Genomic DNA, 12,763 nt, shown 5'->3' with positions numbered 1-12,763 from the left:
AATTAAAGTCCACTTTTCATCCTTACTCCATCTGGACTTTAGTCTTTTTTCAGTCTCCTCTTCCTGAATAGGGAGGTAATCATATTCAGCATCTTTTAGGGCTTTATGCTTTATATTATTTTCGTCTTCTTCTGTTATGTATCTCGTCATTTGTGATACAAGGGATCGCAGTTTTGCAACTGTTGTCTGCTTTTTGTCTTCAGGGAGGTCAGAATTCTTGATTTTCTCTTGTAGGATTTCATTCGACGTTCTGCTCCATTTTTCAAACTTTGAATAATGGTAGCAATATAATAATACCTTCTTTTGTGCAACTGTCCAGGGTTGGGTTTTTAGGCCTCTTCTGTTTCCTTTTCTTGTAGTTGCACATGATGGTTTGGAACCAGGATCTAATTCACGATCTGTTGGCTGATCCAAGTGGACCTCTGTCATGGTAGTGGCATTATCTGAGGTAAGAGGGTTCACACCTTCAAATACCTTTTCTCGTCTGGTGTGTGAACGAGGTAAGGGACCCTTTTTATCCTGTGCGACGGCCAGCCAGTATGTATTATTTTTGCTATTAATTTTCATTTTATTTCCTCATTGTCAGCGGCTTTTGATTTAATATTCAAAGCTACCCCCTATAAATAGAGGGGTTTCCCCTATCCGCAACCTGGGGACGCTCTGTATGGCTTGAGGATACAGCATAACAATATACCAGTGTGATGCTTCTTATGCTCGGACAAATTCATTGTATTTGAAGACTCGAATAAATAAGCAGGTTGCATACAAGACAGGGAAGCGTAGGATCTGTGATCCTCTCTTCATTTGCAACTTAGAAATCTGCTATTGGCCAGCATTTTGGTCCCTAATCTATTCTATGCCACTAAGTATAAAATGTAGGTATTTGAGGTACTACATGAAGTGAATTCCAATAATCGGTTAAATATTTTCGAATATGTTTCTATGCTTATTCCAAAACATTTTTAGCGGCAGAAAAAGTCGATAAAAACTTAAACTCCATTTACGAATCTGACTCGCTCTCCCTTCTCTTTTTTCTTCTACGCCTGGTCATTATAATTGTCTTATACACAAATAAATTTTACTATTTTTCTCTGTTTAAAGTTAAAAGTATGATAATGATTATGTTTATGAGTATGCTGAAATGAATTAGGGAGGTTTATCTATAAAGGATGCTCTACTTTTAACTAACAATTTGGTGCATGAATTAATAAATTTGGAAAAATGGAACTCTTGCCAGAAGTTATATTTCCGATGAGACTTAATATTAGGAAGAGAATCTCATTAACATTGTTTGCTGTTAACTTTGAATTGTGATTTACCAATACTTATGAAATTATCAGTGTATTTGCTTGCTTTTGTTTATTTATGTTTTTCTCCACTTCGGAATTATAACATTATTTGTTGTGATGGAAATTATCTATTACAAGCAAAGTCGCTCAGGATTGAATGATGATCAAGGCATGTTTCACCCTCGCATATTTTATTGTCATTTAATTAAGTGAAATCGCCTATTCCTCAATCAAATCAATTGATTTACTGTTCTAGTGGGTACACATCGCGGTGCATCAGGAGAAAGCTTTGCATGCCTTCACGCAGTAACTTAGACTATAATATATTTTAGTCTCCATTTTACTATAGAAAACTTATATTGATGTTATAAAATTATTTTTATATATAATGGTTTCAACTAAAATTCAAAATGAAAACGACAAGTATCATAGCTGACTTGTGCTCTAAACAGAAATATTCATTTCGGACGCCTTTCTGCCATATCAAAGAACCTACTGTTGATTTTATGCCTGGTATTTATTCTTGCGTTGTAATAATGACTTAGAATTAAGTTCAAAATGAAAAAGTCAAGTGTCATGATTCAAATGTGCTTGAAAATAAACAATCATTTCGAACGCGACTTTCTCATATAAAAAAAAACACACACACACACACTGTTGATTTTATATGCCGGGCACCCGTGATGCACTCGTGATGTAAGACTGTGATAACTTTGATCAAAATCTCCATTTCCTTTTTTATGGGATTTTTATTATAGATCATCGAGATAGAGAGATTCGATTGCATATGAACACATATCGAAGAATACTGCCAGACCCATAATTTTATATGAAATGAAATTTTATAAAAATCGGCCCAGCCGTTCAGGAGTGCTTAAGGAATTAACTCACGCAGTATATATATATATATATATATATATATATATATATATATATATATATATATATATATATATATATATAATTCCGACTATATTATTACATATTCTATATATAAGATTTTACTATATTGTCATGCCTAATTTATCAACTAATGGAATTTTATGAAGTAATGTTATATAGCAAGAGAGGTGTTGAGTGACAAAGACATTCAATGCTAATAACTTTATTCGTGTATACATATGCATATTATGAATGCACTATTTTTCAAACAAAAAAAAACATCTCGTATTAGGATAATCTTGCTTTATTCATATTAATCTCAGTAGAATTAAAAACAATGCCAATTTTTACGCGTAAAAGTTATTCATTTTCTTACTTTAAAGCTTAGTTTCATTATTAAATAACCATAAATCCATATCTCGTTCCACTGTTATACTGGAATCAGATTTGTCATCTGAGAATTAATTGTGCGTAATTTCAAGTCTTAGCGACTCCATTAAAACCTCAAGTTTCACAAGATCATCAATGTTGTTACATACTGATTCTTATATTAAACAACTTCTTTCTTTTACTCTGATATATTTATGTAAAACTAGCGTCAAGGTTGAAATTAAATATTTCAATAGGTTTGAATATTAAGAAAGTATGAATTATTGGCTGTCAATTCAATGGATGAGTGCGTCCTCAAAGGCGGCTCTCAAACAAGACACATGTTTACTGGTCTTTTAAACCTATCGATATTATAACATTTGAAAAGCATTCAAATAAATACATATGAAGCGACGCATGGCAAGACAAACGTACGACATACATAAGAAACCATGATGTATAAAGTAAACTACATTCAAGAAATTATCTGGATTACCGAGACACCTAATGTATGGAAAATATACGAGCAAATGAGTTACCTTAATGCGATTTCTTATCTCTTTTATGTGCGAATCTTTGTCTGGTTTGAAAAACTCTAAAAACATTAGAAACGTACGTTCCGCATGGGACGACACCTCAACATTGACAATATTTTATTTTGATCGTTTAGGTGCGGCCTATAATTCCGGGAAGATTAATAAATGGGTGACGTGTGTATATATCCCTCCATTTTTCGCGGGTACTCTCAGATAAATTAAAATGTGTGGATGTTTACCTTAATAACAGAATAAATTTATAAAAACAAAGGGTTTTTTAAACCAATGCGTCATGGGAAAAGTTAATAAAATGTATACATTTTACTGAATTATACCCAAACTTAAACCAACTGAAAACATAAAAAAGAAAGATTATGAAACGTGTGACTAAAAAATCAAATAGAGACTAGCAGTTACTACTGATTTTATGTGATTTTTTTTTTACCAGAAATGGTATCTAAAGAAAAAAAAACCCAATAAAACCTACCAGGGAGACTCATACATACTCATCGATGGTTTGGTTCATTAAAGAAAAAAACAAATACGCAAACACAAACACACACACACACAAACATACAGGCATACACAGAAAAAGACAGTTTTAAGGCTTCCAAACCACATCATAAAGAACGTATAAACGTTAAAGTATAGACCGTACAAAGGCTTTCAATTCACGAATAAGAAGATTTTAGTATATAAACTCTAGGTTGTTGGTTATATATATACTAGCATAAGTGCCCTTCATTGACAGGGTCCAAAAGAGCCTACAGAAAATCGACTTCGATTGATGAAAGTATGATAGGCTATGAAAAGGAGGGGTTTGTAAACAGATAGGTTTGATACTAAAAAAATTTTACCCTAAGCAAAATATGATGAAAGTAAAGATTATTTTCGCGAAAATATATACTTTTTTATATCAACTTGGTTTGCATTCGTAGCCAAGAGTGGCCAACAAAATGATGCTTCTTTACAAAGAGAAAATGTTATATATATATATATATATATATATATATATATATATATATGTATATATATATATATATATATATATATATATATATATATATACAGGAAATATATGTTACCATAGTCAATAAAAGTTACTTTTCTGATAGAAAAGTTCATTGGTCTGTATTTTTAAGGAGGTTGTAATTTTTTTTTGTATTCAAGTACCGGTTTAAAAAAAAAATCAAAATGGCAGCGACTTTGAAATGGAGAGGCCCATTTTCAATTTGAAGGAGGGGCACCTGAGATCTGTGTTAACAATTTAAGAGAGGTCAATCAACATAAGGAATATTTGTAAACATATTTTAATGTTTTCCGTTATTTTGTGCTTGAGCAATATTTGATTATGGCATGTGTATATGTGTGTTTATATAAAATTCATTTAAGTAGTTATCGCCTCAAATTTCGTTTTAATTTCGGTTCGCTGAAATTATTTCAAGTAAAGAGCATTAAAAACTATTTCAAAACAAAACAAAACATGAACTGAACTTTTATTGACTATGATAATATTTATTTCTTGTATATTTATTTTTCCGGGTAGTCGTTTGGTGGCTTTTCTGCTAAACACTTTTACTAAATATTATCGATGAAATATCGAAAAACAAAGAAAAAAAACAGTTTTTAAAAACAATGAAGCTTTACTTAGTTTAGTAAAATAATCCGAAACTGCAAAATGGGATATTAAAAAGTAAACACGTAATTACTTTAGTTTTAAAGCAAGGACTCGATATAAATATTAATAAGAAGAAAATGGTGCCCTTTTATAGCAGAACAGCTTCGTTTCAGTTTTTCAGAATTGAACGTCGGATTCAGGGTTGTACTATTGTAATGTAAAACACGCAGAAAGAGGTGTAATCAACTGAATTACTTTTAGTACACTGAGAAAAAAAGCTTAAACAGATATATAAATAAAAATAAAAAGGTTATGTAAATGGTTTCCTTCTTTTGACACGATATCAAGTAACGTTCTCATTTTTTATTATTTTTCTATTCATCTATTTTCAAAACAGGGCCACGTGCAATTGGAGAATGGCAAAAACAGAGTTATGCAAAATTTGTGTCGAAAATTGTCTAAACTTCCGACTTTTTTTCGCTTTTACTCAATTTATGAGGTGAATTTATTCGACACAATATGATTTAACTAAAAAAATAAGTAAAAGCTAACGTGAATTAAGATTAAATTTAAGGTGTTATTGTGGATGCTCACCATTTTAAAAAACCTTGTTAAACTTTGTGGCATATTTACATTCTATGGAGGTAAGGCGCGAACAAACACCCAGTAATTTTATTATAATATATTTATTCAAGCTAAAACATAATTATCAAAGTAACTTAGGCAAATAGATATGAAAAGTCTTTGTTAAAGTTTGTGCCATATTTCCATGGAGTACAGTCGCGAAAGCAGAAACCACACTTTTATCATACCATCTTTATTTAAATTTAAACATATTATCAAAGTATTATTATGTACATCTATATCAAAAACCCTTGTAAACGTTTTCTTTTCATTGTTTTATTTCCATACTTTGGGGGTCAGGCGCGAACGCAGACCCCACAATATTTATGAGCCAGCGTTCTGCCAGATCGAACATACCTATTCCTGATCCTATCATTATATGTAATCAGTTTTTTAAAATAGTCAACCATATAGGAGTCTAATCGTGACCACACACACACACACGCGCGCGCACACACAGACGTTTATATTATAGAAGATACACACACACACACACACACATATATATATATATATATACATATATATATATATATATATATATATATATATATATAATTACATCCTTCCAGACAGGGGTTATTTGTAAATATTGAAGGATATTAAGTAAGAAATAATCTATATGTCTAGAGGGTTATCGACAGGAGCAAGTCCAAGACATCATCCTGAAATCTTGAGTTTTGCATTTTTAACGTTAATTCAAGCCATTATCACTGCCCAAGTAGAAAGGTCCGCCAGAGACAACCATTATTCTTTAATATAACAGTGTCGTTTTCGAAATTAATGTCTCTGTTTAGAACACAATTGAACTCTGATACATGATCTTTGCATTTTAATCTTTTAATCAAACAATTATATGAAATAATTATATGAAATTAACAATAACCCCTCTGCAGTGCAACTGAGACAACATAATATTGAATAACAGTGAGGATGATTGAAAATAATCGAGTGTCCGGATTTCGAATCCAAGAAAATATAGGAGGACTAAATATTCGTAGATAGTCATACTTCCTGGGCATAAGTAGCGTCTCCCTGCTAATATGATTCTAAATTCTCATGTGACCACGTATGAAGAAAATACTGCCCTTCAGTGCGACGAATAAACTAGTAGAATTAAACACGCAAAACATTTTAAATAAAATGTGAACTAGCTTGCCGTGACCAGGATTCGAACCTGGGTTACCACGGCCACAACGTGGGGTCCTAACCACTAGACGATCACGGCCAGCAGCCAATTCTTATTCTTACTAGAACGTATTATAGAAACAAACTTATGTGTTTAAATGTCATGGCTGATCAGCCGAGAATATCAGATGTATGCTTACCGAAGCCTTCAGGACACACACAGAAAGATGCTTGCCAGTTTGTTTGTGTGTTCGCTAATTACATTTAATGGATTCAGTGTTTTATCATTTTTGTATTTGAGCCTGAGTAGTGAACATGTTCTATTGATCTTTTTCTCGGGCTATCTTTTAGAGATACATAGTCTTAGAAAATGGTTTAAAAACATTCATCTTTAATTTACCTGCACTAAGGTCCCCAATCTAAACAAAGACAACAACAGTAAAAACATACATTACCTTTACGACTAATATTACTACTACAAAAATAATAATAATAATAATAATAATAATAATAATAATAACAACAACAACAACAATAACAACAACAACAACAGCAGCAGCAACAACAATAATAATAATAACAACAACAACAACCGCAGCAACAACAACAACAACAACAATAATAATAATAACAACAACAACAGCAGCAACAACAACAACAATGACAATAATAATAATAATAATAATAATAATAATAATAATAATAATAATAGTATCTCGAATTGTATGGTGCATCTCGAATTGTTTGTTTTGGACGACTGCAAAAGACCACACACACACACACAGATATTTAATATAAATTAATTATAAATGATATTTTATAGCGACGAAGGAAAATGATGTATATATATGGACGGTGCACTAATATATACAACCAGCATCAACAATTCTATCTACATGACCCTGGCTAAATTCATTTCAGGAAAAAAAAAAGTTTTCTGTCTTGAACCACCCGTCAATTAAACTCTTTCGAGTAGCTGCTTTCAAACTAAAACAACGCAATCGTCTTCAAGTCGTATAGATATAAGCAAAATAAATAGCAGATAAAAAAAATGTATTAAAAAAATCAAACTTGACTAAAATTTAGATGAACAACTAATTTTAATTGAATTTTCGCAGTTTATTATTTAATGATCGCACAACGCACAATATATGAACCTCATTAGTTTCGTGAAAATATGAGAAACACATTTTTTGCTAAACTTATGCTTTTAACCACATTTTTTAAGAAATATTTCAATTTGTTACCGTTATATTATAATACGCGTGAACTTCAAATCATATTTTTCTAATCTAAAAGTAAAGAACAAAAAATTAAAACCGGGTTGATTTCTACACACGATTAGTTGGAGGAAAAATGTATGTTTATAATTTTTAGTAAGAAAAAAATCCGCCAGATTTTAATTTTATTTAATCATTTATACAGTATTCTTTTAGCTTATTTTAATAGATACCAACATATAAGAAAAGATCGAGTAATTTGATTTCTGAAATTTACGTTGTAGGGAGTTTATATCGAAAAAAAGTTTTTGAACATTTTACAATAGTTTTATTTCATTTATTTTAGAAAAATCCTTGGTAAAGAGATCTCATCAATGCATTTATAGCTTTACTGTAGGAGAAACTTATATGATATTTTTATAGAAAATTAAACAAGACTATTCTCATGTACATTCAAACACATTTTAATTTAATAAGCATTTCCTGTTTATTACAAAAATAATTAAACGAAATTATTACAATCCGCCTCATTAGTACATTTGTAAAAAATAAAAATCAGCTGCATATGTGGTTTTATTTTGATGAGATGTTTTTATTCATATCGTAAATATCTTCTTTTTCAATTAATCTGTTATTTTCAATTCAAAATGTATGCACATTTTCTCTAATGAAGTAGTTTAACATTTTAATTTAATAATTATGAAACTGAAACTTATTTTAATAAACATTTTAATAAACATTTTTACAATTAATTTATTCAGACTTGAAAATCGAATTATTATTTTTTACTGTAATTTTTTAAACGTAAATATATATTTACTTCCATTTACAGATTAAAATTTGTATTTTAGGGTTTGTTTTACTGTACACATAGATTCGAAAAAGTTGTCAAAAAACAAATATATAACAAATAAATGGGGTTTGTATTACTGTACACATAGATTCGAAAAAGTTGTCAAAAAACAAATATATAACAAATAAATGGGGTTTGTATTACTGTACACATAGATTCGAAAAAGTTGTCAAAAAACAAATATATAACAAATAAATGGTGTTTGTATTACTGTACACATAGATTCGAAAAAGTTGTCAAAAAACACATATACAACAAATAAATGGGGTCTGTATTACTGTACACATAGATTCGAAAAAGTTGTCAAAAAAACAAACATATAACAAATAAATGGGGTTTGTATTACTGTACACATAGATTCGAAAAAGTTGTCAAAAAACAAATATATAACAAATAAATGGGGTTTGTATTACTGTACACATAGATTCGAAAAAGTTGTCAAAAAACAAATATATAACAAATAAATGGGGTTTGTATTACTGTACACATAGATTCGAAAAAGTTGTCAAAAACACATATATAACAAATAAATGGGGTTTGTATTACTGTACACATAGATTCGAAAAAGTTGTCAAAAAACACATATATAACAAATAAATGGGGTTTGTATTACTGTACACATAGATTCGAAAAAGTTGTCAAAAAACACATATATAACAAATAAATGGGGTTTGTATTACTGTACACGTAGATTCGAAAAAGTTGTCAAAAAAACAAATATATAACAAATAAATGTGGTTTGTATTATTGTACACATAGATTCGAAAAAGTTGTCAAAAAACAAATATATAACAAATAAATGGGGTTTGTATTACTGTACAAATAGATTCGAAAATGTTGTCAAAAACAAATATATAACAAATAAATGGGGTTTGTATTACTGTACACATAGATTCGAAAAAGTTGTCAAAAAAACAAATATATAACAAATAAATGGGGTTTGTATTACTGTACACATAGATTCGAAAAAGTTGTCAAAAAACACATATATAACAAATAAATGGGGTTTGTATTACTGTACACATAGATTCGAAAAAGTTGTCAAAAAACACATATATAACAAATAAATGGGGTTTGTATTACTGTACACATAGATTCGAAAAAGTTGTCAAAAAACACATATATAACAAATAAATGGGGTTTGTATTACTGTACACATAGATTCGAAAAAGTTGTCAAAAAACACATATATAACAAATAAATGGGGTTTGTATTACTGTACACATAGATTCGAAAAAGTTGTCAAAAAACACATATATAACAAATAAATGGGGTTTGTATTACTGTACACATAGATTCGAAAAAGTTGTCAAAAAACAAATATATAACAAATAAATGTTATCAAAGGCAAGATAAGTTACTTTTCTACCAAACTGGATATAATTTTCGTGTTTTTATTCAATTTAACATGTTTATTCAGCTCGAAAACCATACAGTGTTTAGCGATGTATTGGAAAATTCAAAATGGCGGCCGATTCTCTCTTTAACACGGTAAGTTTGGAAAAAGGTGTAATAAATAATAAACTAGACAAAATACTGTTAGAAATTAGCTCAATATATGTTACCGTCAAATAACTTGACATATATTCGGTGGTTTTTAATAGTATTTTGTCCAGTGTATTATTTATAAAACCTTTTCCTGAACTTACCGTGTTAACGAGAGAATCGGCCGCCATCTTGAATTTTCCAATACATCGGTAAACTCTGCATGTTTTTCGAGCTGAATAAACATGTTAAATGGAATAAAAACACGAAAATTATATCCAGTTTGGTAGAAAAGTAACTTATCTTGCCTTTGATAATATTTATTTGTTATATATTTGTTTTTTTGACAACTTTTCAGAATCTATGTGTACAGTAATACAAACCCGTATTTTATCTTTCAAACAAAATCACGATTATAACCAAAACTAATAAGTGGTTATGAAAAATCTTTGAACAATCATGACCGGTAATTTTTGCTGATACCTCATAAACCAGTTTTCACTGATGTGTCCCCTTAAAGAATCAAATGTTACACACCATTATGGCATTAACGATCCCTATACTTTTGTTTCAGTGAGAACTTTACACTAATTAGCCTCGAATAACCTTTGGGCGTAGATAAGTGTTGGCTTGTTAAAATAATGGAAGTATCATTAGTCACTAGTATTTAACAAAATATGGAAGGAATGAAATTTTAGAACCAAACATTAAGCATATAAAAACTATTTTTATTCGGTAACTGCTCATCCATGAAATGCGTGTTTGGTGAAACAAGTTGATTTACTAGTAACAAGGCTTCGGTATGTGTACAACGATATGCTGATAGTGTGACTATGCGTATGTATGTAATATATGTATGTGAGTATATATGAGCGTGGCGTTATATATGTGTCCTTATTCTTGTTAGTATATGTACGTGGGGAGTAGTTATTTTTTGTTTGCCTGACTTTTCTATTGCGTTGGAAAATATACGTGAGAACATCTGTATTTAAATCATTGCCAGCTCCTAGACAATGGGTCAGATGAATTGGTGAACACACAGTCCAAAAGTCCTGTTCGAGGTGTGGTAATTTTTTGTCCTCTGGTTGTAACTTATTATAAAAGTGTATCGTCGGCTTTTTTTCACATAGACATGTTATTTTGGAGTGTTGAAAGAATTTCATCTTATTGTTTTCGAAATGACGACAGAATCGAAACCAAACCAGAACAAATAAATCTTAAAAGCGATATGCTCCTGAAAGTTGAAGGATGTTTTTTTTCAGTGTCGGCGGCCAAATTACGATTGCTGATTACCTAGAAACTCTGTCTAGTCCTGGCTAATAGAAGCACAGCATGCTGCCCCCATGAAGCAAATAAATAATTCAGTTAAAAATTCCGTCTAAATTCTCGAGTTTGACAGATATTTTTTTGAGTTTGACACGATATACTCGAAGAGGTTACATTGGAAGAAACGTTTTGAAAATGACACTGAATATTAGAACAGTAGTCCGAAGAATTCAAATAATACAAACAAAAATGTTAGTTATTGTTTGCAATAACAATGAATGAATTGAATGACATTTAAAGATTTTCCTGTACGTTTTTGCTAATTTCACACTCAATGTAAATATCTTCATTATTTGTTTCTATAAACAGTGGAATATACATAAAATTGAGGTTAGTAAATTAATGGTGGTTATCAGTTGGGTGTATGGCAATAGCATGCGTTTTTCCTTGTTTTGATTCTCAGGTATATATCCATTGATATATTCTATGTTTTTCTTATGTTGAGTGAGGTGATTCTCGGTTGATTAGTTGTATTGTGTCGGATATATATATATGTGAGAGCAAAAACAATGAAAAGAATACGCTGTTTCATAGCCTAGTTATTATCAAATAAATAAGATTACGTGTCTTTTTTAAGAATAAAAACGATTATCGTTCTACCGTGACCAGGATTCGAACGTGAGTTACCACGGCCACAACGTGGCCCCTAACTACTAGACAATCGCTACCACAGTCGACATGACTCCACGGTACGTAAATACGCTTTTTTGCCTTATAAAAAAATGCCAACTTATACGTATGCATACAATACAAAGGAAGAAATAAAAAAGGAAACACTACATCGCACATGCAAACATACATCAGTAAAGCACTTTTCTTCTGTCTGTCTGATGAATGGTGTACTTAATTGAATGGAAGTCTACCTCTCCCAAGGTTAGCCTTCTTGCCCTTTTGAAAAGTTGTTATTATGTTGGTAATTGCCTGAGGCAATTGCTGTGAATTACCAGTTGACATGCTCCGGCAATTTTCCTCTAAGGCACTAGCTTTTCAAATTTAACTCCACTGACTTTACTTTTAATTTCATCCCATGAGAGTAATATGAATAGATCATCAGATTATATTTTTAGACTTGACAAGTAACACATATAAGAACACAACTGAAGAAAACAATACTTGTTTTGTTTTGTTATCTTTCCACATTATATTATATATTTAATTATGTGGTGGTCCTTATCGTTATTTTCAGAACATGTAAACAGAACTTATTTTTACATGATAATTTTTTTATTGAAATATACGTATTTTCGTATCAGATCAATAAATAAAATGACTAATGAAAAAAAAAATAGTTTTAACAGCTGTGTGACGTGTTTGTTAGTGTACTCAACAAGTTAATGCCAATCCCATACTTAGTGTAAACTTACAATGGCAATGACTTATCTCCATTGTTGACATCAAGATTTATCAATATAAATGCTACGTAATTCATGCAA

General features: G+C 30.4%; 1 non-coding gene across 1 annotated transcript; it reads right to left on the bottom strand.

The window, feature by feature from the left end:
- Nucleotides 1–6,474: 6,474 nt before the first annotated feature.
- Trnah-gug (transfer RNA histidin (anticodon GUG)) lies at nt 6,475–6,546 on the bottom strand. Its single transcript has one exon. It is a non-coding gene; the product is annotated as a tRNA-His (tRNA).
- Between the last annotated feature and the right edge of the window lie 6,217 nt (nt 6,547–12,763).

The sequence above is a fragment of the Euprymna scolopes genome, chromosome 3 (genome assembly GCF_053919585.1).
Source record: "Euprymna scolopes isolate OS-2025 chromosome 3, ASM5391958v1, whole genome shotgun sequence".
Taxonomy (NCBI): Eukaryota; Metazoa; Mollusca; class Cephalopoda; order Sepiida; family Sepiolidae; genus Euprymna; species Euprymna scolopes.
This window is presented reverse-complemented; position numbering and strand designations above follow the sequence as displayed.